This window comes from Phalacrocorax aristotelis, chromosome 4 (genome assembly GCF_949628215.1).
Source record: "Phalacrocorax aristotelis chromosome 4, bGulAri2.1, whole genome shotgun sequence".
Lineage (NCBI taxonomy): Eukaryota > Metazoa > Chordata > Aves > Suliformes > Phalacrocoracidae > Phalacrocorax > Phalacrocorax aristotelis.
Genome location: NC_134279.1, coordinates 8,381,841 through 8,408,778, shown reverse-complemented (window position 1 = coordinate 8,408,778; position 26,938 = coordinate 8,381,841). Strand labels below are relative to the sequence as shown.

At 41.4% G+C, this 26,938-nt stretch overlaps 1 long non-coding RNA gene across 1 annotated transcript in view; it reads left to right on the top strand.

Annotated features, from left to right (window-relative positions):
* The first annotated feature begins 1,079 nt into the window (after positions 1–1,079).
* LOC142056050 (uncharacterized) overlaps positions 1,080–26,938 on the top strand; it is a 41,816-nt gene continuing 15,957 nt past the window's right edge. The window contains exon 1 of the long non-coding RNA XR_012660192.1: positions 1,080–1,577. This is a non-coding gene — a long non-coding RNA (uncharacterized LOC142056050). The remainder of the gene's footprint in view (positions 1,578–26,938) is intronic.

Sequence of the window (26,938 nt, the reverse complement as noted above, 5' to 3'; positions counted from 1 at the left end):
CTTGGTAGATTTTATTTTACTACAGAATGCAAAACTCATTATCAATATTCCCAACATAGCACTAAGATTCACATTGCAGTGCAGATGGTTCACATATTTTAAATTGTAATTTAATTACACTGTTCACAATCATACTGTATTTGAACTCCACTGAATTTCCAGCACGTTTATGCAAATATTTTATTGCAGAAATATGTCTTTAATAGCCTAATCCCTTCTTATCATTGTCTTTTATATATGTTTCAGATCATAAGAAAAGTATAATTTATGCACAAAACCTAAGCCTCAGATATTTACATTTACAATAAGGCCTTTGTTATATTTCTTCAAGTCTATATCCTGGTTTATAGAAACTGTTTTATGGCTTAGTATCATGAAGTCAAGACACAGTAGAATCAGCATTAAGACAACGAAGAAGCAGTACACTTTTCTCTGTACCAGTGAAATCCTGTATTTAATCTTTTTACATTTTGACTGTATTCTTAAAAGCTATTGAATAGCCTAAGAATCACTTTAAGAAGCAAATAGTGAATGGACCTACAGAACAGTTCCCGTACCAGGCCATCCTTACCTCTTCACACAAATCTATAAGAAAACTTGGAGAGTTGTTCAAATTGCTTATCTGACCCTCTTTTAATACCGCTATTCCTTATTTCTTCTTTTTTCTCAAAAGCAATCATAGGAGACATCCCTCAATATGTATAACAGCCTTCAGTCTCACTAAATACTTGTTGCCTTTTTTGCATCAAGAAATATAAAATACCTCTTCTGATACAAGAGCTTGCTCCCACAAGAAAAAGTAGCTTAAAACAAGTAATTTCACATAGCCTTTATTTTTTCACTATAGCAAAATAAACTCACCTACTCCCCCTTATCAAGTCACAAGTATTTTACTATATATTAGATCTTCTCTACTAACAGCTCACCCTCAGAAACAAGTACAGTCCCTTTCCTACTCACCCCAGGTGCTCCATTTATATCTCACAACACCCAGCTGTGACTCCAGAACTTATGCCCTTCACCTGGGATGGTGGGTGGAGCCTAGGGGAGTCAAAATCTTTAAAGGGAGAGTTCAAGCCAGAAAGATCTAAGTTTTTTTTTTTTTTCCTGTGAGTGGCTAGCAAGGGCTCTCTGGCGGTGGGATGATACTGATTGTCAGCAGTTGATAGTGTAGTTTCCAGCAAAGTCTCTCTCTTTTGCTTACTTCTATTTAATAGGCCTTGGGATATTTAAAAAAAACCCAACCTTAGGTCTGGTGTAGAGGGCTTTGTTTTGACTTTCTGGTTATAGCTTAGTATTTTTGTTTTAGCTACAGTGGGGCTCTGAGGTGGGGCATATCTGCAGGAAAGGGTATCAAGGACCTAGAAGCTGTTCCTGGTACCTTCTGTCAGATGCTGTGATTAGAGTGTTTGTCATCAGAGGCTTGGGTTCAAGTCCCTCTTGTATTTAGAGCAGGGTCTAAACTTTCTCTGTACTTCTAGGCTGATGTGAGGAAGAAGGACTATGGGACAAAGTACTGAAGTCTTTGAAAGCCTCAGAAGAGTGCTACTCCTCTTGTCAAAGCAGCTCTGATAAAGGTAAGAAAACCCAAGTAACAAGAGCAGCCCCTTCCCTTGCTCAGTCTCCAGGACTTCTTTGTCTAGAAAGGAAGCAAATAGTAGATGACTTTGTGTGAGAGTGTCCTGGTCCCAGCCCTTGGGGGGAGGCGTGGGGGAAACTTGTACCTTGTAAGATTTTTCACCCACCTTGCAAGAAATCATTGCTAAATAAAGCATCTGCAAGCTTGTGGAGGTGGGACTGGAAGTCTCATTTTTGATCTCCTGGGAGAGTATCTTACCATAAGATATGGTCAGGCTTATTCTGTTCCGTAGATATCTAAAGTAGTCCTTATTTTCTAAAGGTGAGTAAGTTCATTGACCTAACCGTACCGCCTTTCCAGAATTTTTATTCAGGCCTCTGTATTATTTAGCTTTAAACTGTTAGTTCAGGTTTACTTTAAAAGAATGTTGCTTATCAAAGCACATCAGGTTTTAAGGTTTTCCTGAGTAAAGCAGTCTTTTAAAAACAATGTCGCCCATAATTGGCATGTTACTGGAATAAAGGAAGGCCAAAATATAAAATACTGGGTTTAATAGGTTTGTTTTGGTTTTTCTTTCCTATGCCCTCATTCATGCTGTTGTTTTACCGCCACCTCCAGACATGTGAGTCTTCCTAGATTCTCTCATTTCTAGAGTGGATTTATTACTTTGCAGTATTGCTTTCTATGTCTCCACAAACCTGTTTCTCATTTTTGCTCTTCCTTTATGCTCTCCACTGTTTACACTTTCATAGGCTGGTGATGATTCAGCTCTCAAGGAGTTAAAAACCTGTTTCCTTTTTCCTGCAGTGGTGCACGGCAAAGGGTTCCAGGATTATCGCACACAAGTGGCCATGGAGTTGGTATTTATTTTGTGACAGTTACATAGGAAGTACGAAGCTAAAGGTTAAAAGTTAATGAGGAGCCATATATAAGCTGGTTATACTTCTGACTGCAATCACTGTATGGAATGTACACTGAAACGCTGAACAGTATTACAGATCACCACAGAGAGGAATAACTATACTAACAGAGTGTTTTTGTGCCATGGCACATACAATTAATGAAATACTTATTACACAAGGGCTGTATATATCAAAAACATGTAAATACTTCTACCCTAATACTTTGTTCTTAATATAATATGCTGTTGTGCAGGCAGAACAATGAACATGTGTGCAGTCCCAAAGACAAATGTGCTTGTCTTGGATGCTGAGTCACTTGGACTTCGTTTCTGTGCTCACAGCACCTCTTAGGCACATCATACACGCCTCCGCAAATGCATACTCTTGCTTACCCTAATTTCTGTTGTTTGCCCATTACTGAATGGTTCAATGCAGTGACTACGAAGTGTCAATACTGTTTTCTGCTACATACTTCCATCTTCCCTACCTGGAAGCCATGGAGAGCTCTGCTGCAATTAAAGACTCCTGGTGATGTAAATAGTTCTGGACTGTGAGTTTCTAGGGAGCTTTTGGCCACACTGCTTATGAATGACATTAAGACTATCTGAAGTGCCTTATTTATAAATAAATAGTCCCTTGAAGGTCAATATAATTTAAAAAGATTCTTATGTCAACAAGTGGATTGAACTCCCTTGTCCTAGTAGCCGAGTCCTGTCCAAAGCGCAGTCAGTGGCACCGTGCCCGTTGATTTCAGCAGGAGTGGGGTTTTATCCTATTCCTAGGGAACGGAGTAGCCTACTCCCATTTATGTAAGTGCTTTGCCTGTTTTACTTTTTTTTTTCAGTCAGAAAGCACAATTCACTGCACCTCTGAGGCTAGCAAAAAGCCCGTGCTCGGTATCATCCAGTCTGGCATCCTGAAGCATTTTCCTAGGAATGAAAGCTGCTCCCTTCCCGAGCAGCCGAGCCTGTTTCCCTGCTGTTGAAACATCTATAGAAACCGCTGGGAGGGTTTGGGCAACAGGCATCCACATGGGGATCCTTAGCTGGCAGAATACAAATCCCTTCAAAAGTCTCTGGCTGTTTCTGAAACCTTCCTCTGCAGTTTTCAGAGTCCAGCAGGCAGCCCTGACTCAACGCACACAGCAACTTGGTTTTCCCATTTCTGCGTGCCTCTCGCTTGCTTTGTGCGCTTCAGTCCTCCTTTTTCCTTTGGTTTGGGGACTAGCTCTTAGCTTTTCTCATTTATTTTACTTTTGCATTGCATGACTACTCAGTAATGCATTTTGAGGTTGGCTTATCTGTAAGGTGCCAGCTTTTAGGCTGAAAATCCAATGCAGTAGGTCAGAGGTAATTATTAGGCAAGCAGAGCTCTCTCTGAACTGAGATTCAGCCCATGATCCCTTTTTTGTTGAATCAAGTACATCTGTGGCCTCTCCCAGCTTTATATTTTCCCTCTCATGTTACATATTTACTTTGCTGTGCTATTTGTTCTTTGGGGATGCCAGAGGAGAGATTTCTGTGGGTTGCACAGTAGCAAAACAGAGCTTGTAAACAAAACAGAAACCAAATAAACAGTTCAAATACATACAGTACTAAGGACTGTCTAAAGATATACTCTTAAGCTAATGGCTGGTGTTTGTGAGGCTTTTCACATACTTGAAATCTCTGAAAATCTATGAAATCTACCCATTCTGAGTAAACCTCAGCGCACGATAATTGGCATTATTAACTCCTTGTATTAATTCACTTCAGTGTTTTTAAAGCAATGCATGTATCTGGGCCCAAGCCTGCACACTTGGTGTCTAACTTTATTCATGCAAACACAGTAAAGCCACCTGTTCCTGCTCTCCTCATATGTTTTTACTTTGCTTCCATCTATTGCATCCCACATCAACCTGCTAACTTTGATCTCTGCATCTTATTATGACTGGCAAAAGCACTAGTGGATACAGAATAAATAATAATTAAAATAAAGAACTACTGCTTGAAAGCCTAATGATTCTTTGAATTGCAGCGTTAATATTTTGTAGTAGCTTTCTTTCCTTATATGGTAAATATGTTAGAAACCCCAATTTACTGCTATTTTTCTGTATTTTCCAAAGAGGGGCTGCCTTTTTGCAAGGAGCCATAGAGTGCTAATTGCTCTTCTCCACTGCTTGGGCTAATTAACTCTTCATTATTTTTTCATTTCTTTGAAACCATTCATTGAATTCAAACTGGATTTAAAAATAAACATAGATTATGCAAAATTGCAAATAAATTTATTCTCGGGGAGCAATAATCATGGCTGCAGCTTGACAGAGGAGTATAATAATTCATTTTGATAGGACCAAGATTCAGACTTTTGTTTCCTAAGGCAATATAGCTGCTCTAGATTTTACTTGGGTTTTCTGGAGCTGGGAGAAGGGCAGAATGCCATTTTCTCAGTTTAAACCCCCTAGGATTCTTTTTTGGCAGCGGCTAATGTATTCTATAACTTCAGTCAAGATCACCCAAGCCAAGGCTAAAGAAACCCAGATGAGTTTAAAAATGTTTCTGTATATATAATATGCCTGTTTACCAATTTTACTAAACTTCCTTCCTTTCAGCCTTTTTGAATTACGGTTTAGGGTACACAAAAAAAAAAAAAAAGGAATAAAACACAGGAACAAAAATAAAAATCATTATATAGTGTTCTTAATTGAATGTCCAGTAGAATACCTAGATGGATTATTTTCCCAGCTTGTATTCCAATGCACATTTCTGGTTTCTCGTTACTCATGAGCACTCTTTAGCTATTTGGCTATCATCTCTATTTTCTTCCATTAAAATATCCTCTGGAAACTATAGAGTGATCACTTGGCACTCAATCATGTAAGCAACAAAGAAAATTTCTTTGGTAAGTAGCATGCTGTAATTTAAAACTAGTGACAGTAGATTTTGTGAATAAGTTAGTTATTGGTAAAGTTACGTTTTAGTTAAGTTGAAAAGATTAGAAAGTGTGTTAGTGCACAAGACAAATAAATCTTCATCAAATGCACAGGCTGTGTCCTATACATCTGGGATATAACAGGTGTTTTAATCATTAAAAATATAATATTAAGGTTACCTTTACGGGTTGCAGATTTGTGTATGGCAGCACAGAGGTGGGTGAAAATAGCTCTTCTCCCAAGAGAGCACTCCCAGGTGTCATTCACTATTCTCAGCTCATCGATATTTCTTTCCTATTATCTCTAGTTTTCAAATCAAGACCTCAGAATCACCTTAGCACAGCTCAGCATGATGAATTCTTCATCACTGAATGCTCTTCAAGTGTTATTTCATCCCCTGCTGTATGCATAAATTCAATCCTGACCGCCACAAGGGCCAGCAGTCTGGAAGAAGGAAATACTGGGTTCCTTTGGCGGCAGCCATGCAGGAGGATAAACTTAGACTACAGCAGTGGCTCATTTTTGGCCCGGAGAAGGAAAGCACACGTGAGGCTCCCTCATAGCACCATTTTTTTATTCCACAGATGTTATGTTCCACATGATGGGGGTAACTGGTATTTTCATATGCTGTCATAGCAAATCCTCACCTGTGGGGCAATCAGTAACGTTATGTGTTACCACTGATAACTTCCACTTGCTCTCCTAGATTCATATTAGCTATTGACAATTAATTTAAACTTTAATTTACAAGGCAACCTGTCTGCAAAGGTGCATGTATGTCTTGTACACAAATCTTACCGGGAAATTTTGTGGCATTTCTACACAGAAGAGTGGCTGCCCTCTTCCCCCAGTGCTGAGGTCTCTGCTGGATTTGAACCCCATTGTACTGTTGGTGCTCTAGTTCTCTTGCTGTGTAGTACATAATACTCCTCATTTCACGCATGGATGGCTGTAGAAAGCGGAGATAAAGTTTCAAGTCTCTTTACTTAACCCATACAAAATAATTAAAGCACATTTTTCGTCTTAGCATCCCTTTAGGGCTTAGCATAATGTGAGAAACACATCCTAACATGAAATGAGCTTGAAGACAAATGGTCCTGGCTTTAGTTTGAAAGTCACCTCTGAAAAGAATGCGTTTTTCTTATTCATGCCACTTTTTCTTTTTTTTTAAATTCTGACAAGATAAAATAATCACATCAAAACCAGCCCTTTAAATACAAAACTGGACACTTTTATACAGGTATAAGAACCCCTTCAGGGCTGCTTTGCATTAGTCTTTTGCAGCCATCGAAGGCTCCCTTGCTTCTGCAAGGAGTGTCTCAGCCCTCCCGCCCTGCGCCTTGCTGGCAGAGCTGCAGTCTTCTGGGCAACGACAAATTTTTCTCCCCAGCTTTGTACTCCTCTGTTGGCACACGCCTGAAGGTGAACACAGAGCTCTTAACAGTCTCGTCTGAGTCTCCCAGAAATCACATCCAGTTTTTATTTGTACTATATTCTCGCGTCTCCAAGAAATATTCGTTCAAAACAAGGTGCCATTTGCTCTTATGCTATGGAACAGGGCCATTCTTCCCAATAAACTTGGGAAAAGCCTGTGGTATACCTTTCAATAAATTAAACAAGATTCTATTAAAGAAAATAGATTTCTCTCTCTGAGCAAGAGCTCCCATATGTGTGTTTATAAATTCCCCCAGCCAAATTCTTTCATCAGATATGTACATATGAGCCCCAGTCATGGCACGCTTACGTTCATGGAGATGCATCAAGCTCCTCCATCCCCAGACAGCCTTATGAGAGTTTTGTACAGTTATAAGTACAGAAAATTACTCTAATGAGGAATCTACTTAAACTTAATTGTCTGATTTAATTGGACTGTTTAAACTCGTAATCATTTTGTAAGTATTACTTACTAAGTTGTTTTTAGGGGATAGTTTGCCCTTTTTGTTGTTGCTAGAGGAATTCAGTAATAATTAACTGACCTAGTGTGTAATTATACTGCTGAAAATAAGCTATGAGACATTTAATAAAAGGAGACTATTAACAGGATTTGAATTTATGACCTTCAAATATGAAGCAAACACTTTATCCATGAGGTCACACCGGCTTTCATCACACTCTGAGAATTTATGGCCGCTTGATTAGCCACAGAAAGACTTTGCTCTTGTTCTTTGGATGCACTGGGAACACACTGAGAAACAGATTAAAATAATATTAGAATATAGCAGTGGAAAAACGCTTGAGAAAGCTTATTCCCCTTAAACATCCAGATATAGACATGTGCCACAGGCTGCGAAGTCAAACCTGATGTGTATTTTGAGTTTAGTAAAAAGAAAGCTAAGTCCATTCCTCTGTGTCTCTACATGAACTTAGTTGTTAATTTTTCAGTATTTTTATTACTGGTGGCTCAATTAGCAAAACAGCACAGTCCGTGCTGCCATGGCTTGGAGGAGGCCAGACCATACGGATAATATGTCAGCGGCTGGGGTACGCGTGACTTAGTGAGAGTCTGCAGTTGCATGTTTGCAGATATTCTTTCATGTTGTGGGAGCTTGCCTACTCTGCCCCCACGACTGGTCCAAGGGTGGCGGAGATTTGTGAACATCGACACCCGTAGCAAAGCCAAAGACTCTGGGAGTTGCTGCACACTGTAAGGTGGCAGATCCTACAGCAAGAGCAAAGTTTTGGGGCCTGAGAATTTCCCCTTTGGGTACCCTATGAAGGACCAGCCTGCAACACCCTTTCCCCAGCTACCATGAACGGTGGTGGCATTTTAAGCTGCAAACTCTGCTGATGTCTGAGACCTTTTTATGCCCAATTTCCAGGACACAGTTTGAGATAAGAAAATTACTAACCACCTTGGCTCTCGGACAGCTGGGCAATTTGTGCCATGTTTTCTTTAGCCTTTAGGCCATAATATATTTTACTGAATCTCTCACGTAAAGTTACAACAGCTTTGCCGCATTTTCTGTGAAATATTTGGCTATGTGAAACACTGCATTAGAGATAGGAGCACTACATTGTTTAGAACGTGGTGCCCCAGCAGCACCAGTGTAGGGAAAATAAGGCTGCTGTAGTTTCTGGTTACCAGGAATCCAAGCAGTTCCCTTGTGAGCTATCGGCTGCTTTCTGTTTCAGAGAGCAAAGCGGAGCACGTTCTGTGCATTTAGAATGTCAGCTTGCAGGATTTAAGAAAGGATTGCCGTGATTTTTTTCTGAAATCAAGCAGAACTTCCTCCAAACTCGAGACGATGGCTGCTGTCTGTTTGGGACTTCAAATATTTTGAGAACTTTTATATTTTTATGGTGAAACCCTGTACTTACAGATATGTCGTACAAGGAAATGATCTTGCAGCAAAGCTGATATCTGTGAAAATACTCTAAAGCCAAGTGCAGGTTGGAAAGACCCCAGTGCTTTCTGCTGGCCAGAGTGCTTTGCATTACCAGGTAATTAGGATGCCGTAGAATGGGGTCTGATATTTAGGTAGAAATCTCGAAAAGCAAAAGTGAATAGGAATACATTGCAACTCGTAATGACAGTATTTCAGTGCTTCTTGGGTTTGTTCCCATTCTTCATCCTGCGTACCTAAGCACAATAAAACTGAATATGCCTAAACACAACATGAGAAATTTGGACCAGAGGAATACTTGAACTATTTCTTCCCTATAGACCAATCGGTGTCTTTGAGACAAGCTAGACGGAGGGATAAGTCACCTAAACTGTTTTGAATCATTAGTGACGAGCATGGCATGGTGGCATGGCTGTAAACTGCCAAAGTTTGTTTGTCTGTCCCTCACGGGCGTACGGCTCTGGGTGCTGTGATCAGCATTACTTTTCAGAAACGGTTTTGAGTGGTGGGTTGGGACAGAGGGACGAAGAATGAGTGTTCACTAACAAGCTTTAATTAAAAAGAATAGAGACCATGTCATTATATTTTGATGATATACCCAGGTAATAACAGTTCTTGATTGCTTGCTGATTTACAGGGCAGAAAAGCCTGTGTGCAAACAGATTTGCAAGCTCTGACTTCTAAAACAAGCAAAACCGCTTTTCAGGTGTAAGGCAGAGGAATGGTCTGCATTGTCAAATAAGGGTCCAGTTCAGACAAGGTTGATGACCTCAGTCAAATATTTATTAAAGGGGAAAGAAGTATTTGTAGTGACTTGTTTATTCTAGCTCTTGCTCACACTGATAGGATTTCCTCCTCTGGGTTATCACGCTAAAACCTTCTTTGTGACTAACTTTGCCTTTTGGAAATGTTTCCCGTCCACATCTGAGTTTTCCTGCTTTTCAGCAGTAGAAAAACAAGCAGCCCATTTCACTGGTGGGTTACGTGGCTCTCCCAGCCCCCAGAGCGGGGCCGGGCCGTGGCGATGGTGGTGGGGCAGCTCAGAGCAAAACAAGGGTGACTTATCCGGGGAAGGTGCACGGCTCCAGCAGCTCGTGGCCAATCTGCAGCCCCAGAGGATGGTTACAAATCCAGTTTAGTAATGTTTGAACTGTCATGCACGCTGGAGATGAAACAGCTAAATACTTTTATCGGTCTCATTTGTCTCCTGAGCTATACTGTGGAACTAATTGCAAAATTACATCTAATAAAAAAGGGAGTCATGTGTTTCAGCTTTATTATGGATACATTATTGCCTGTATAATATGAAAAGGATGCAATAAAAATTACATTCAGGTTTGGCAACATTTTCTCCGTGCAAGATTTGAAGTAATTTTTAATATACTTGCCACTGGTAAGATAACACTTAATGCTTTTATAGTACTTTCACCTCTGGATCTGAAAGTGCTGTTCAAAGGAGGGCAAGTACAATCATTTCTGCAATTATAAGAAGAGATTAGAGGCAGACAACCTGCAAAACATGCCCAGCATGATGATATAAATTAGCGACAAGCTTGGTACAGATGTTCACCTTTACTGGCTTTTCAATACTACAGAAGATCAGCTGCTTGTGACAATAATAATGATAAATGGAAATGGAAGTGTTTAAAAATTATTCCATCTATATAAATTAAGCGTCACTTTCATAAAAATAATATGGCTTTTGGCTTTTACAGGCCAGAATTCCTCGCAATCTGGTGTAGTCTGTGGAGAATTAGTCCCTTTTAACATACTTTATAAATAGCTTAAAAAGTTTTCTCTGAGTATTATGGTCTTCTCAGGTACTGACACATCATTAAGCTCCTCTTTTGAGTGCAGCACTCCCAACACAGCACTGTCCTGATGTGGGTTTTCTGTTTTTCCTGGCCAGCGTTCATCACAGAGCAATGGCATAGTTCTCTGTTCAACAAGGGGAAAAAATGTTATTGGGCTCTATATATCAGTTTATGTATAGCATGTTTTCGCCATACTTCATAGTATTTTGATTGGAATGTTTATTTTAACAACCGAAAAGTTACCCAATATAAGTGAATGCAGGTAGTTTTGTGTTTACCAGAACCAGTTCCAAAAATATTAAAATACATTTACAGCCAATCTTCATTTCAAATAAAACGATCATTTTCTTCTTCATGGGGTTCTTCCTCTTAACCAGAGTTGAGAGAATAATTCGTCATCATTTTCTTGATAAATATTGTTTTACATTCTGTTTACTACTACCAATCCAATTTATTTTAATTTATTTAGTTTAATGAAAGCATGCCAGCAGGTCATTGTGCACGACCTATGTTCTATCGGGGAATTATCTGAACTACATTATTTTCCTCCTGTTACTGGCAAGGGAGAAAATTTTTAGTTTCACCTTGTGCGAAGGTAGCGGTTGCTCACGCTTTGGTTCAGCAGCAGCAACCACTGCAGGAATGGCAAGGGGGGTCTCTCCGAGCAGCCAAGGGTATGAGACACCAGCTACCATACATGCCAGAGGGCATATATGCTGCTGTATATGATTGTATACATTCATACGCGCACATGTTCCTGTGAGCGAGCAGACTGAATCTATGTCAGTATTTAGATCATATCTTCATAAACACACATTTTTTTCAGGAGATCTTGTTCTTCTGATTTTAAGAAACTCTAGGTAATATATCAGATGGAGACTTAGTGTTGCTCAAATACTCAAAATTGCTATTTTTACCCATCTGAGTACTCACACAACCAGTCTCATTGACCCGTTGATTAAAAGGCCAGGAGGGACCATTGTGACTGTGGTGGTTGACCTCCCAAGTAATGCTGAGCTCAGGACTTCTCAGAGAGTTTGCAAGGTAAGGATCAGTTCACGGAAAGTGTCTTTGATGATGTATAGAGCCTTAAAGGAGATTGGAGAACATGGAGGAGTCCCTGATTCTTCGAGTCAGACTTAAATCAGGAGCCAAGTCAACATATAATATTTGTTGCCCACCATGGTACTGGCATAAACTTGTCAGAAGAAAGGATGCTGGCAGCGGGCTGTGCGGTGTGACAGCAGGCTGTGGTGGCATCCCTGCCCAGGCAGTCTTCACCTGTGCCTCCACCCAGGAACTAGAACTGCGGTTTTAAGGCTTGATGGTAGCAAGGCTGCATGCATTCACGCCAGCAAACTCGCCTGCACCTCAGGTGGGAAATGGTGGGCGCCGGCTTCCTTGTGCCCTCTGGGGGAGGGAGCAGGACAGGGATGTCCAAGGTCAAAAACTTCCCTTGCTGTGTCCACTGCCTCGTAGAGAGCTGCGTAGTGGGTGAATGTGGGCTGCCATTGCACCTTCCTGCCCAGACCAGCACAGCCATGGGGAGGACAAGGACACAAGTCCCCAGAATGGTGGTTTTGCCCTCAGCTGGCACCAGGTCTGGGCAGAGAGTGAGGTCTTCGTTTGCCCCGCAATGCAGCATTTCTTTCACGTTTAGGTTGGGTTTTCCCCAGATGAGCCAAGATATGGTGCATGCATACCATGTCGGCTTGGGCACAATGGACAGTTCTGAAAATGGGCAGAGGTGTAAATTCCTCTTTTCATGAGCTGACTCCAAGATATAGCAATGTTCTCTCAGTCCTGCTTACAGCCCTGCAGTGATTGCTTTCTATGAGTATTCAACAACTCAGTTTTACCAGGGCGTTCATGGGTGATGATGGAAGCCAGGGCTTAGGCTGGAAAATTCTAGGATTAGGCAACTGAGATCTCACAGTGGGTATTTTGTACCTGAGATGAGGCAGCAGCTTGGTCCACACAATTGTCCCTCACTGGAAGAAACAGCAATAGCAACATGCTAGGAATAAGCAAGTGGTAATGTGGGGTTATTGCAATATTGTATTATATTGAAATATTGTATTATACTGTAATTCCCTTTCTAATACAAATCTGTGGTGGCGCCACTGGCTTCCAGGAAGATTTCACTACTGGCGTTTTGAAACCTGGGAGGGAAGGTAGACCCTGCATTATAAACCGCTGCTCATCCATCAAAGACAATCTCAGCTAGTCTCCCAAATGACAGCACAGAAACAACCAGAATGCAATAAAGGGCTTTGTAAATAGCATTATGTTGAGTAACATTTTCTATCCAATCATGAAAAATGAGTTTACAGGCAGTCTAGGCAGATGGTCTGCTTTAGGTGAACAGTTGAGCTCTTAGTGCCAATGGAAATGGGTGCTCTGGTGCTAACCAGGAGCTATAGGACAGAGGACCAAGGCTATTAAGTTTCAGGGACCCTCTGTCTGAACTGAAGTACATTCTGTACAGACTGTACCTTGCAATGAAAACTGAAATTTGCACAAACCGTGATATTTTAAAATGTGTATCGAAAATGATTAAACAATCCCTGTAGACAACAGGAAGATACTGTGCTTTGAAATAAATTTTCCCACACTCCTTCATTCTAGCCTTCACACAATTGCCTGTCCTCACATGACCTGTTAGAGGCGAAGTTTCTGCACACCAAAGTGTCCCAAATAGCCAGGTGGCCTCTTAGAATATAGTCCCCCTCCCTGTGCTGCCTCCGGTGTCCTTACGCCAGCACAGCTCCACCAGACGTCCAGCATTCATCAGTCCTGAGCTGGCTTCTTTTATATAGCTCCACCATCCACATAACAAAACCAAGCTTTTAGGGAAAAGAAGTTACAATAATTTCTTTTGTCATGGGCGGCTTACAGGTTCAATCAATTTTTCTGAATACTGTGAAGAAAATTTAGGAATATTTGCGGTTGGTAAAAAATTTAGACTTGATGCCGTGATTTGTATTTTAGTAATCTGCAGGGGATGTAAACCCTTTATGAATGGGAATGTAGTGGACAAAAATAGTCTAAGCTTTTAAATTTGGACATGCAGTTCTCAGTTTTAAGACAAAGAAAGAGAAAATGAAGAAGGTTATTGAATGCATCATATAGATTCACCAACATTCATGTGTGTTAAAGTGTTCTAAAGTGTCAGTGTGTTTCGAACAGCTACCCCTTCCAGGGAAAAATCAGGGAACCATGGTGTTGTTCCCAGCCGTTTGCGCAGATATGGAGGGGCTCCATACCATGGGAGTCTAGGCCAGGGCTGCTCTTGCTTCTCAGCAGCCTCTTTCCACTTAATCCCACTGATTTCAGCTTTAATCCTGAGGTATCATTCCCATTTCAGCATTGTTTACAGCTAAGAGGGACAGGAGGATTCTGGAGCTGATTTAATCTAAACACAGAGAGCTCAAGGCTGTCCAGACCTATAAAAGGAAATAAATAAACTCCTTTGAAGATTGGAATTGTAACGAGAACGGTTTTGTTTGGTCTTTATTTAGCTTCAAGGAAATGAAATTCATGGTGTAGTAGCTAGTTGTGCTGTGTGCATGTTTGTTCTTAATTAACTAGAGAAACTTTGCATGTGCAATGCAGAAAAGAAAATCTTGGCACTACTAAGACTCTGTTCCTTATGTAATTTGTTTTGGTTTATTTCTCAGTAGCATTTATAAGATTGTGTTCATGAAATGAAGTACCAGAGCAACTTAAAAAAAAAATTAATGAAGACAAAGTGCGTATGAAAAAATAAATTATCATATGGTTATGTAAATATCCATGCAGCTATATAAAGGATATGAAAAGTATAACATATGAGTATGTGAAAAGTCTGATACAAGCTAAGGAACGAGCTTTGGGATAAGCCTTTGAAATGAAGCTGATGTATTGACTAGAAGGTGATAGTTCAGGAATGGAAATAAAGATTTTTATTTTCAGGGTTTAAGGAAAAAGAAATAATTGCCACCTTTCCCATGATCTACTAAACTGTAGTACTAACACAGTACAGGGGATCCCCAGCAATAAGGGGTGAAGCAAATCCTCATTTTGCTCACGGTCATCATGCCTCTAAAGCAACCCTACCAGCCGAGCGTCTTCCTCACCATGTAGAAAGAGTCAAAATAATGCCTAATGTCTTGTATTTTTATTGTAAGGACTATTGACTTAGGGAGAAGCTGAGGAAAACGCTAAGTTTTGCTTTTGTAGCTGTGGTGGAACAGTGTCCGCAGTTTTCCTCTATAGCAAGGGTGCCCTGCAAAGCAGGTGATCAAAGCAGCTGGCCATTGCTACCAGCAATAACTGGGAGTTTCTGTAGCAGCAAAGGAATGACGGCGCAGGAGATGTGAGGAATGCCACAGAGTCACAGGTCAAGCTTTAATGGCCAGCAGAGCCCAGAGTGGGATTCCTGCGATTCCTCCTTCGTGATGATTTTGTCTGATAAAAAAGGCATGGAGTGGGCATGCTCACAGAGGTGCTAGGCAACCTTTGTAAAGTTAAAGCTTAAATACGGTAGACAGAATTGTAGATCAATCATGGGAAGCAAGATATGGTCAAATTAGAGCATAAAAAAGCCACACAGAGGATCTGTGGAAAGCCTTGCATTATATACATACACAGCAACAAAAATAAATAAATAGCCCCAAGCTGTGGTTTTGTCACAGTTACATTACTAGTACAATAATTTCATTATATAAACCTCCTTGGTGTTAAAATATACATTGCTTTGCAGTCTCCCCTGAATAATAATAAACAACTGATCATTATTTATTTAAATCACCTTTCCAGGCCATTTTCTTTTGAAGTAACAAGCCTGAATTTCAAAACAGAGCATTAAACGTTAAAATACAGTCAGGTGGACAGAACAAACCCCAAAGCCTGGGCACAGGTGCGTCTCAAAAGCCTAGTCCAAGGTGTTTCACGCAAAATTTTGTTACAAGCAAAAAGGGTAACTACTGATTTATACAGAGTTAAGAACTGCTCATTAGCCCAGTTAATATTTTAATGATCTAACTGATTTGTTGCTCGTCTAGTCAAAATGCTAGGCCAGTACGACACAGGCGGCCTCTGAATAGCAATGGCAAAACCGTATGATTTGGACTACAAATGCCAAGAGTTATCCCTAGGAGATATGATGTACAGCTTTTAAACCTTTTAAACCATTTTAAATCTATTTTTTCCTTTCAGAAAATCATCTTTCATTTGTGATGTAGAAAAAAAGGCAAGTTGGGGATTTAATGTATAAATTATGACTAAGGAAATATTCTGAAAACTTTGGAGTGACTGTATCCCCAGATCCCTGCACCACTGACAGGTAAATAGGAAAATAAAATAAAAGGTGACATTGGATCTCTAGTTCCCAGCTTATCAGATAGTTGGGTACAGACAGATCTTATCAAAGAATTGGTCTCCTAAGAAAATAACTCTGCTTTCTAGCGTGGGTCAGCCAGAGAGACTAAATTAAAAAGGACCTTCTCCTTTTCACCACTTAATATGATGTCCTGATTTGTAGTGGTTGTGAAGGTCACAAACAAAACAAAAAGTAACTCCATTTAATGTCTTACCACAGGGATGCTGTTCCCTATGAGTACATTTTCATACATAAGGCTCTTGGAAAAACAGTCTAAAACGTCTGATGAAATAGTGATACTGTAGGGATTGGGGTGGTTATTTTATAATAAGTGTTCTTCACAATAAGTGAGAAAGACATTTCTGATACTCAGGCTTGATTTTTGCCAAGAGACCTAGGTTTTTGCTTGAGTTTTCTCCCCCATGGAAAAGATATCTCAGAAAAAGCCTTCAGTACAACATTAAATATAATCCCAAGGAGTCTTTTGGGTACTGAAGGAACCCCCAAGTGAGACGTTATACCTCCTGTTGTGCGGGCCCATGGATGGGTCTGTGATGTGCAACAGTCATTGTGCATGGTCCTTCAGTATTGATGAAAACATGCCGAGAAACAGCGAGAGCACATGTACAATGAGGAGTGTCCTTTAGAAAGCTGGCAGACAAGGAGGCTGGATTTCTCTGCCATGAAGTTCTTATATCACTATGAGCCTAGAGAAAATTTATTCCTCTCACATATTTATGTATGTAAAAGCACAGCCAGCCCTAAGTGGGAAGTTGTATTTTCGCATCAAACTTGTGGTGGAATAGATGGGCTGAATATGGTATAGTGACTACTTTTACTCACGTTCGTATTTCCCATAAACAAAAATTCTAATGACAAGATGCAGCCACTTTGTCTTGTTTTTCCCAATTGCCAGTGGGAAGAATAGTGCTACATAACAGATGGCAATACTTCAATAAATTTTGTTTTATTTCAATAAAATCATTTAAAATTCATAGCATGTAGTACGTTGAGGTAGGTACTGTCAGCAACTCAGAAGTGACAAACTTCACGCATGACTCTAACCCGTTTGACAGTATTCAATGGGATCAAAAGCAGCTGGGGTGGAGAGAAAAGTAGGTTTTGTTGTTCTTTGTTTAAATACCTGATTGGTAAAGTCTTACTCGTTAGAAATTGATGGTAGTTTTCAGTGATTCTTAAGTCAATGCTTCAGTGGCAGCCAAAAACCCATAGACAAACGCAGTCAAGCAGCAACAGAATTGCACTTTGAAGACATTTTCTTACAGACTACTGGGCTACGAACTATGCCAATGCCAGTGGAAACAAAAGCAGGAAAAAAACCCCATGATTCAGAGCCTGGTGGCTACATGTCTCCCTGCTTATGTGGCCCTTAGATGCCCCTTTTATCTTTTACTAATGGGAACATTGAGATGCAAAGTACTAGACCAGCACACACACACAAAAAAAGTAAAATAAGAAAACCCATACAGCAAATAAATGGGCATAATGGGTAATTTTTACAGCTCTCTGAAAGGTTTTAGAAATGTAGGTTTAATTTTACGGTCGGTTGTGTAGAAAGCTGCTGAAACAGAAACACAGTACATCAGTCAAGTACTAGATCAGTTGCAGCTCAGCTTCCCCCAGCACCGACAGGACTGTGGAAACCCCCTGCCCCAAACGAGCCAAAAACTAAGGACAACAATAAACTGAAGGAAACTGGGACTCAGTCCCGGAGAGAAAACGTCTACATTTGAGAAGGAAAAGAAAATAATTGTACAGGAGGTTTTGACACAACAAACTTAGGATGTAAATTTGGCAGCGAGCATACGCAGAGCATGTCATGCGAAGAATGAGAATGACTCAGATGAAATCAAGCTAACTGCAGCGACACAAAAAAGGATCAAGAGCTTTGTCTGAACAACCCAGTCATGTGTAGCCTTCAGAAGGAGAATAGCTTTTGCTAGTACTACCATGCACGTATTAAAAGTGAGATTTAATCTCCCAGTCAATGACCTGGTAAAATTATTCCCTGTGCTGCCTTGAATTCCAGCGCTCAAATAAATGTGTCTCGCAACTGGGTTTTTTTACAAGTCGGACCAGAGCCCTCCGTCCCGCCCGCCTCGCTCGCGGATGCCACCGCACCAGGATCTGCAAGCATTGGCCCAGCAGCTGCACGCTTTCAAAGTGCTCAGGCTGGGAAAGGCTGGAAAAATCTGACCCCTGAAGTGGCATGTGAAATGATAACCTTAAATGCTAAAACCCCTCCTCCTCTCTGCTGCTACGTTCACAGCCGGTTACCGAACTGTTCAGCAGAAAGCAAGCCAAGCCCCTCGCAGGTCAGCTGAATGTGTGTTTGAGCCTTGTGGTTTTCATCCACGGTAGCTCAGAGCTTTATCCATGTGTCAAGAGATACGGGAGCACAGCCAGGGATTTAAGTGGCATGTAGCAATGGGACAGAAAAAAAATTGGCAGCTCCTATCAACAACTTTCTTCTTCTGCAACTGTTTGAGGAAATAGCTGGCTACAAAACAAATTAGTGGAGGTTTAGAGGGTTGCATTTCAATTAATCCCAGGAGGAAATGGGAGGATGGGAGGAGGGGTCTCTTTCATTATACTTTTGGGGGGGGGGGGGCCGGGGAAGCTGTGAACTTGCTATATTCGCAGGTTAACAAAGGTGCAAAAGAAATTTAAAGGTTGAGCCCAATAAGATTTGAAATGCTGTCTGCTGTGAAGTGGCCTTCACCTAGGGTTTTGTGCTAAGAGGCTGCTGGCAGATGGGGAAAGAAGTTTGTGCCTGCCACAAAAATTTATGGTGGAAGGAGGGGATGGGAGTGTTTGAGACATTCAAGGAAAAATAAAAATAATATAAAAAAGTTAAATAAATTGAAGCCCATCTACAGAAAGATATGAAAAGTGAGCCACTGGAGAAAAAAAAAACCCTAGAATTAAATCATGGACATGGTATTTATTTGTGCAGACCAGAAGTCATATCCCTCAGAAATGCAAATTATATTGCTTTAATTAGACAACAGAAATTAGGCACTGGAGGGGAAGCAAAGCTGTTTCTGTAAGATACATTTTGGATCAATTGATCAAGCGATGCGAGCATTGTGCTTTTATTTTCAGAAAAGATTGGGCATCAGACTACAAAACAAATGAAAGGCTAACTATACTACTCATTACCCTTGCTGAAGAATTTACAGCCAACGAAGTAGCTTTTTACAGCAGTTCGAAAATGTTATTATTCACAGAATTTGTCACAGCGGGAAACCCTTTTAAGTGGTCTGTCTTCCCCCTTGTTTTTTAATTATAGGGTAGTGTATGAACTTTGCCATCCTATTAACTGAGTGTCATCTTTTACTATAAAGACAAGTGACATTATTTACAATTCAAAGTCCTGTTTGAAGGAGAGCATTTCCAAACTGCAGTTTTATATGAGATAACTCCTTGCAGCTGTGCCGGGACAGAGATGCTGTTAACCCCAGAAGCATTCGAATGCCTGTCAGAGGCAAGCCCCAGCTGGGCCATGGGGGAAGTTCTCACACGGTGCCTCTGCACGGAGGTCAGCTGGGTGGGACAACCAAGGGTTGGTGACCCTGGGACAAGCGAAGGCAGTGGTACCTGGGCGGGGGCCCAGGTCGATGCTCAAAAGCACCCCCCTTACGTGCCACGTACCTGCGTTTGAATATCCCGCCTGTGGCACAGGGGCAAAAGACAGTAGCTGCCTACAGATAGATTTAAAACAAAATTAGTGAAGAGACGTTGCTGAAATACCTGTTTAAAGCAGAACTAACACTGAACCAACACCAGCCCAGATGAGTTGGGAGGCCAGGCAGGCATGGTATCAGCAAAGATACTGGGCTCTGCCCTGTAAAAGACCCTCAGCTCTCGACCAGATGGACCTTGGCTCTCAACCAGTTTTAGGCCTGCTGCTGTTCAAAGACAGCTGTAGCCATGCTGGGTCATCTTGTCAACTAGCTTTGCCATGTTCAGAGTTGCCCCCTTCTTGCTGAAGACCAAGAGCATGGATGGAGCTGTGTGAGAGACTTTCCAGGCTGCCACCTCTTCCAGTTGGCAAGCAGGAGGCTTCAGCCTCCTGGGTGCTGAATTTTAGCAGCAACTATGTTCTTTTGTATGGTGGAAAAAAACATTCAGTGGAAAACATTTTTGTCTGTTGAGGAAGCATTCTTGTCTTTTAGCTTGTTTAGTGCTTTAAAACCTTAAGGGATTATATTCTTTAGTCCAAATCGATTCAAATCAAAGGAGCAGGAGTAATAATATTTAGGTTTCATAGCAGAAGAAACTATTGCTAAGGAGAGATATATCTCACAAAAGGACTTCTAAGATGAAGAAGAGGCTTAACCTTTTGGAGCTGGTGAGCAACATCTCTCCAGTTGTCCCACCACGGCTCTGCTCAGTGTCACGCAGGTATCAAACGGCACAGCAGCCTATCGTACCTACCGGCCTCTGGCATTGAAAACCTAGTTGTGACTCCTATCTGCTTTTTGGCAGAGGTTTTATTTATAACTCTGACAAAGAGGGTAGTGTGAACCGGATGGCACGGCAGCTGCCAGGAGGGTGCCGGTAAGGTGGGAGCAGACCCCTCTCTGCTTGGACAAGGAGCGGGACCCTGGTCAGGTCTTGTGCCACCCTCGGGACACAACACCGCTTGTGCAGATCTGCTTGTGAGGCATTGGGCTGTTTGATTTCCTTTTAATTCCGAATCAAGAGAAATGGGGTGGGGGGGGGAAATCAACTTACAGACACTCACGGCTGTTATTTGAAGCCTCATCACCCTTTTGCCTATGCTTGTACTGCCTGTTATATTTCAACCATCAAATAGGAAAACCTGAGAGGATAGCATGTAGCGGGGAAGGGCAAGAAGAGAGGAGGGAAAGGGTAAGGCTGATGAACCAAAGGAGAAAAGAAAAAGAAAAAAGGAGAGAAAAGCCAAACTGAGAGGGAAAAAAATGATGTGTAAAAATCTGACTGTCCTGAAAATCAGGTGGGATGACCTTCTTGACAGTGTGTATTTGTTAGACCAATGCAATCTTCTGGAGGAAAATGAATCTACTCAAAGCTTTTCCACATAGACTGCACAAAGGCAAAGTACAGCTTTCTCATATATAAATCTACATCAAAACACAGATTATAATGTGGCAGAAACACCAACCAATCAGCTACATAAAACAAAAGACTATTTCCTGAACATCTGAAACTAGAAAAAATATTAAATTAAAAGAGATTTAGATTGGGAATAAAGTTTTTGCATTTTCATCTTTTTTTCTCTGAGTCTTTAAGATCAGCTCTTTGCAGCACCCACCAGCTCTGTGGTTTGCATGTGTTTGCTAAGGAACTACGTAGCATTTCTGGTCCATGAATCAATCCTTAAGTAATACAAATAAATACTAATTTTATAGATAGAGGTGGTACCTGATGATTAGATAAAGAGCCTCAAATTTCCTCAAATTAAAAGCTCCATCTCGCTCTGCAAGCCATAGTTTGGTTGGGCAGCTATATTGTTTTCCTTTTTAAATTTTTTTTCTCTCTTCTTGCTGGAATAGACTTCTTACAAACATTTACAAAAGTAAACTAGCATTTGAGATCAAGAGTGATGAATCTGGAAGACCACATACTCAAATACACCAATATTGCTCAGTACATCTACCCAAGAAAGATTTTTCCTTATTGTCTTCTTTTTTTCTCCCCAGCAACCAAGGTCTGGATCTCTTGAAGGGGCTTGAAGTGGCTGTAGGGAGACCTTATCGCTCTCTACAACTACCTGAAAGGAGGTTGTAGTGAGGCAGGGGTCGGACTCTTCTCCCTAGTAACAAGCAATAGGATGAAAGGAAATGGCCTCAAGCTGCGCCAGGGGAAGTTTAGGTTGGATATTAGGAAAAACTTCTTCACCAAAAGGCTTGTCAAACATTGGAACAGGCTGCCCAGGCAAGCGGTTGAGTCTCCATCCCTGGAGGTATTTAAAAGAAGGGCAGATGTGGTGCTTGAGGCTATGGTTTACTGGTGGACTTGGCAGTGATAGGTTAGCGGTTGGACTCGATGATCTTAAGGGTCTTTTCCAACCTTAACGATTCTATGATTCTATGATTCTATGACTGTGCCCTGTTTGAAGAAAGGCACTGTGAATTCAGAAAGAGGGGATCTATCCCAATATAAGAGGTAGACAAAAGGTTGAGACTGAATAAGGAGGTCTATGAAATGGATCCCCTGAAATGACGGCTCTAAACTCAATGGGTGTTTAGCGTTAGTAAAGTGCTTCTCCAGGCAGGCTTTTTAACTTTTTCCTAATCTGGATATGCCTTGTGACTTTGATAGAAGAGTTTGTAGGTAGAAAAGCCTTTGCAGAGCCTGTCCTATTCGCTTGCATTGTCAGATAGCCCTCAAATGGGAAGCAGTGGGGTCCATAATTTAGCGAAACTTAGGAAGAGGTGATTTTCACGGGCAGAACCAGATTTAGGCCCTGGGAAATGGGAGCATGGGATCTTCTCTGTTGTGGAGAAGGCGGCAGGCAGTGTGGGAGCATCTGCTGCTTGTGCTGGTAGCCCATAGCCGCCGCTGCTCCTCCTTGACTCGCTCTGCCTTGTGGCAGCAGGCACAGACGCTGGGGTCAGTGTGGCGCTTAGAGTTCAAGGTGGGAAGCACTGAAGATGGTGGCTCTTTTAAGTGAATTTTGAGATGTTTCCCACCTTGCAGGAAAACAAACAGGTGAACATAGAATTTGCAAATGAATGCAAAAGTGCAATTTCTGTCTTTCTTGACACTTTATCCCTGATCCCAATAACTACTTTGCTGCCTGGCAGGGAAGCTGTGCTGACTAAAGAGCTTCTGTATGACCGCAAAACCACTTCAAAGTTTGAGCAAGAAGAAAGACCGTGTATCTAGCTGACAAAGTTCCTGTAATGAAGGGTTTGCATCCTGTATATCCAGCCTGGGGTTAGTGACTCAGATGGGCTAGCTCTATTAACACACTGCGGCAGCTGAGAAAGGAACCGCCAGCAGCAGCCAACCCACACAGGGCTGCCACAGACATCAGCCCACTTCTCTGCTAGGTGAATAATATTCCCCTGGATAAAGATGCATGGGGTTTCCTTTGAAGGTCAGATTCATGCAGTACAGAGCAAGGCTGAGCTGAAGAGCAGGTGGCGGTGACAGCAAGCCTGTACCCAGGTGGCATCGAGAAGAGGTACCACGCAGCCCACAAGGATCTTGGGCTCCCTTTAGGAGGGCTGGGCATGGAAAGAAGGGTCTGCCCCAAGGGGCCCAGTTCCCAGAATGATGTAACATGGCTGTAAGAAATTGTGTCTTTGCTCAGTTCTCTTTTCCTCCTCCTCCTTCCCCAGCACATCTGCTACACTGCAACAGGGCAACTGGTGTAGAAATTCGCTGTAACAGAGAAACAGTGGCAGGAGCTCCAAACAGGAGCTCCTTCCCGTATTTGCAGCTTAATTATAGTGCACACCAAAGGACAATAAGTATATGGAGGTTCCCAAAGATGTTGTGAGATTTGTATTAGCGATTGGCTCATTTAGACAGCCACATGTAAACATCCCAAAGCTAAGCAGAAGATGCATATCCTGGTTATTCTCTAGGGAAAAAACCCTCAAACTTCCCAGGCAGTTATAAATGTGTATAGCCACCTTTGGTAATAGACCTCAAATTACCTTTGCGAGGGTAAGCATTATTACATCTGTTTATACGGAGAAAGCAAGGTACGCAGGGACGAAACAACTCCCTCAGGTCACAGAGTGAGCTGTTGCCAGAAATGAGAATATAAGCTAGTTCTTCTCATCCCGGAGCCCTGCCTTCTGATTCTTGTCTCTCCAGATTAAGATCTGAGGTCAGGCATATCTTTATCATGCAAACATTTTTTTCCTCTTGGAGGCAACTCAGATCAGGATTATGAATTTGGGTCAGGAGCTTTAACACAGATGTAATTTCTCCCAATGTATGAAAGGGATCGTTGTGAAACACTTAACAATCAATGTACGTGTTCTGTACCTAATATCAGTGAGAACAGGATTTCAAATGCAAAAGAAACAAGCAATGCCTTCAGAGAGACTGGATGATGGCAACAAGGTTATGAAAAGCCATATCTTGGCTTTCTTGGAGGGCTTTCACTGATTTTGACTTGCTCTGGTTTGGCATGTAGGGGCTCCTGCTGCACTAAAAACATCATTTTTGTGGGAAAAGTGCCATTATTCAAAAATAAGAAGTGATTTTATGACATTTCTCTACCTCACTTCAAGCACTTACCAGCTGCCCACTTCAAAGAGAGCCCTTGGCAGAACTAGGTCTTCCAGAAGAATCTCAGCCTTCACTTTCCCCAAAATGTTCTTCTTTGACACACAACCTTTTCCTTGCCCTAGCTGTTTTCAGTATTTTGGATAGCAGTTTGTCCCCTACCAACGCCTTGCAGCTGAGCTTTTGCTTGCTTATGTCTGCAAGTTTTTGCCATTTACTTGGAAAATCTTTTCTGTTCCACTTTCCAACCGCCTCGGCCTCCAAGTAATACTTGACAGCAACTGCAAGCAAATGAACTAATTTGTCACAATCAGCATAACTCTGTCGCCTGCACTTGTCCACCTGTATGGAACAAATTGCATGTTGAATGTCTAAAGTTCAGGACTGAAGCAAGTGAACTGAGGACACCTGGAATATAAAACACACCATAATCCTGTAGACCCGGAACAGGTACTTCAGTAGCTCTAGGAAAAAATATTTGCTTTGTTGTTTTCAGGGTAATGTGTAATTCTGGCTGGCATTTTCCTCCAGGTTTTTACTAAGATCACTGTTTGCAGTTCCATTTATGTGATATTTTCTAGGTCAGTTTTATTTTCTGCCTCTCTGTACCAATTTTTTGGATATGTTTTCTTGAGCCTAAAAAAACCCCACTTGTACAGTATTCTGAAAAAGTCACTGAAGTCAAAGTACTACTAAAAGAGCCTCCATTTTGTGACTGTCTTACTTAAGGTTATGCAGTTATAATCAGTAAATATACTGAGATGAGAGAAAAATAGCTTCTTTTCAATGCATGAGGTGCTTTTTGGTTGTTCTGAAGTGGTTCTTCAGGTACTCTGTACTTCTCAGTGTTGGAGCTCTGCTAATATGGGCTCTGATTAAAAAGTTTCTTGCATTTAAATACATTATCACTTAGTAGCTAATATCACAGAGAAACATGGTGGTTTTTTTCATCATATCAAGATTTATTTGACTCTAAGATGAGAAAAGAAGAATTTGTTTATGGTCTGTATCTTTCCCTGGGTAGCTGGTTAGAAGAGAAATGATCCAGCAGTAGGTGTACAGCAATGTCTTTGAAAGTTTAGGAGTATAAAAAATCTTGTGACACAATGAAATGTGGTGACAAGGGCTATCCAGAAAGTCAATCTATTCCAGAGCAATGCAAAATGGAAGCAGAAACATTGCCAGTGCAGAGCAGAGAAAATGCCATAGGTTCTGCTAGAAAATGATAAGATTTTTTCCCCAGGAAATCTCAGTTCCACTGAGATTAATTTACAGCTTAGTTTGTCTACTGGACATGTCCGTACTTTCCTTCCTTGCCAATAAAATCAGTGACTCATGGGACTTTGTCTTCTCCTATATGTTGTTTTCTCAGTTGTAAAATCAAGGCTGTTCCAAATTGGGGAGTTACAATAAAATGTATAGTAATTACACAGCATTGGAGAATAATCAGTGAACGGGCTTTCTTCTGTAGGGCACTTTGTTACTGTTTGATAGAAATCCTCTTTAGTATTCCACAGTATTTATTCAGACCTGACTTCCCTTAATCTCACCAACTACATTTAATGTGTAACACCAGAAGCTTGCGCTTTATCTTAAAATGGAAAGTATCCATTTCATTAAAACTTAACTCTCATTTTAAATCACAGAAAGAGTTGTTTGGTTTTTTGGTGACTACTTTTTTTTTTTTTTCCACATCAGGAGAAATGGGGCTTGGGAAAGGAACAGAAAATGCTGTCAGTTTTCTTCTGCAGCAGGCTCCCCAATGGCCCAGCAGTTCTGTATTTACCTTATTAAGGAGTAGTTAGCAGGCTGTAAATCTCACTGATGAGCCAGCAACCTTTCTGTGGGCAACTCATTTAGCTTCAGAGTCCCATAAATTCTCTAAAAAAAGGCAGCCTTTGAGGATGGTTGGAAAAATACCATTCATAACTGAGATGTCCAGTTATAATGAGCGGGGCATATGACTAGAGAGTAGGCTTATTAGACTTGCAGACCACACCAAGATGGGAAGGGCTGGAGGTGTTTTAGGCAATGGGATTCAAATTCAAAATGTTCTTCCCAAAGCGCAGGTATGGTTTGCAGCAAATAAGGGGCTGTTTGACGGGGACAAGTGGTACTTAGCCCACTTAAGTAAGCTAGCAGCCAACCCGGCAAATGCAAGTCAGGGACACAATGGTGGGCAGCAGCTCTACAGAAACGGCTCATGGTTGATGGTGAACCAGAAGGTGAATGGCATGTTGTTTCAAGAGGTGCAAACACTATTCTGGGTTGCATAAATAGGTGTATAGGCTATGAGACAGGTTATCTTCCCTCTCCTCTGGTGATTTCTCAGCAAGAAACCACTTTGCCTGCAGCGGTGGCTTTGAGGTAGATGGGAGCCAAGGGGAAATCCGTAGGGGAACAGGAGCCAGGAGAGACCCCAAAATGTGCCTGAGAGAAGAGGTATTGCAAGTTAAAGGGACAGAAAACTGAGGGTGGGGTAAGACGACAGTTTTTAAATATACAGACGGCAAAGAGGAAAGGGTTTATTGTGGAAAAGACATGAAGTAATGGTCTTGGCAAGGTTATAGCAAGGAAGATTTCATTTAGCCGCTTGAAAAAACATCTCATAATAGAGGATAATAATGCACTAAACCAGAGTTCTGGGAGAGGTTGACGAGCCTTTATGATGAAGCCAGACCAGCACTTGTCAGAACCAACCCAGATATGGGTGATTTCTGCCTTGAGTGAGGGAAAAGGATGGCCCTCTGAGTCACCTTCCGTTGCT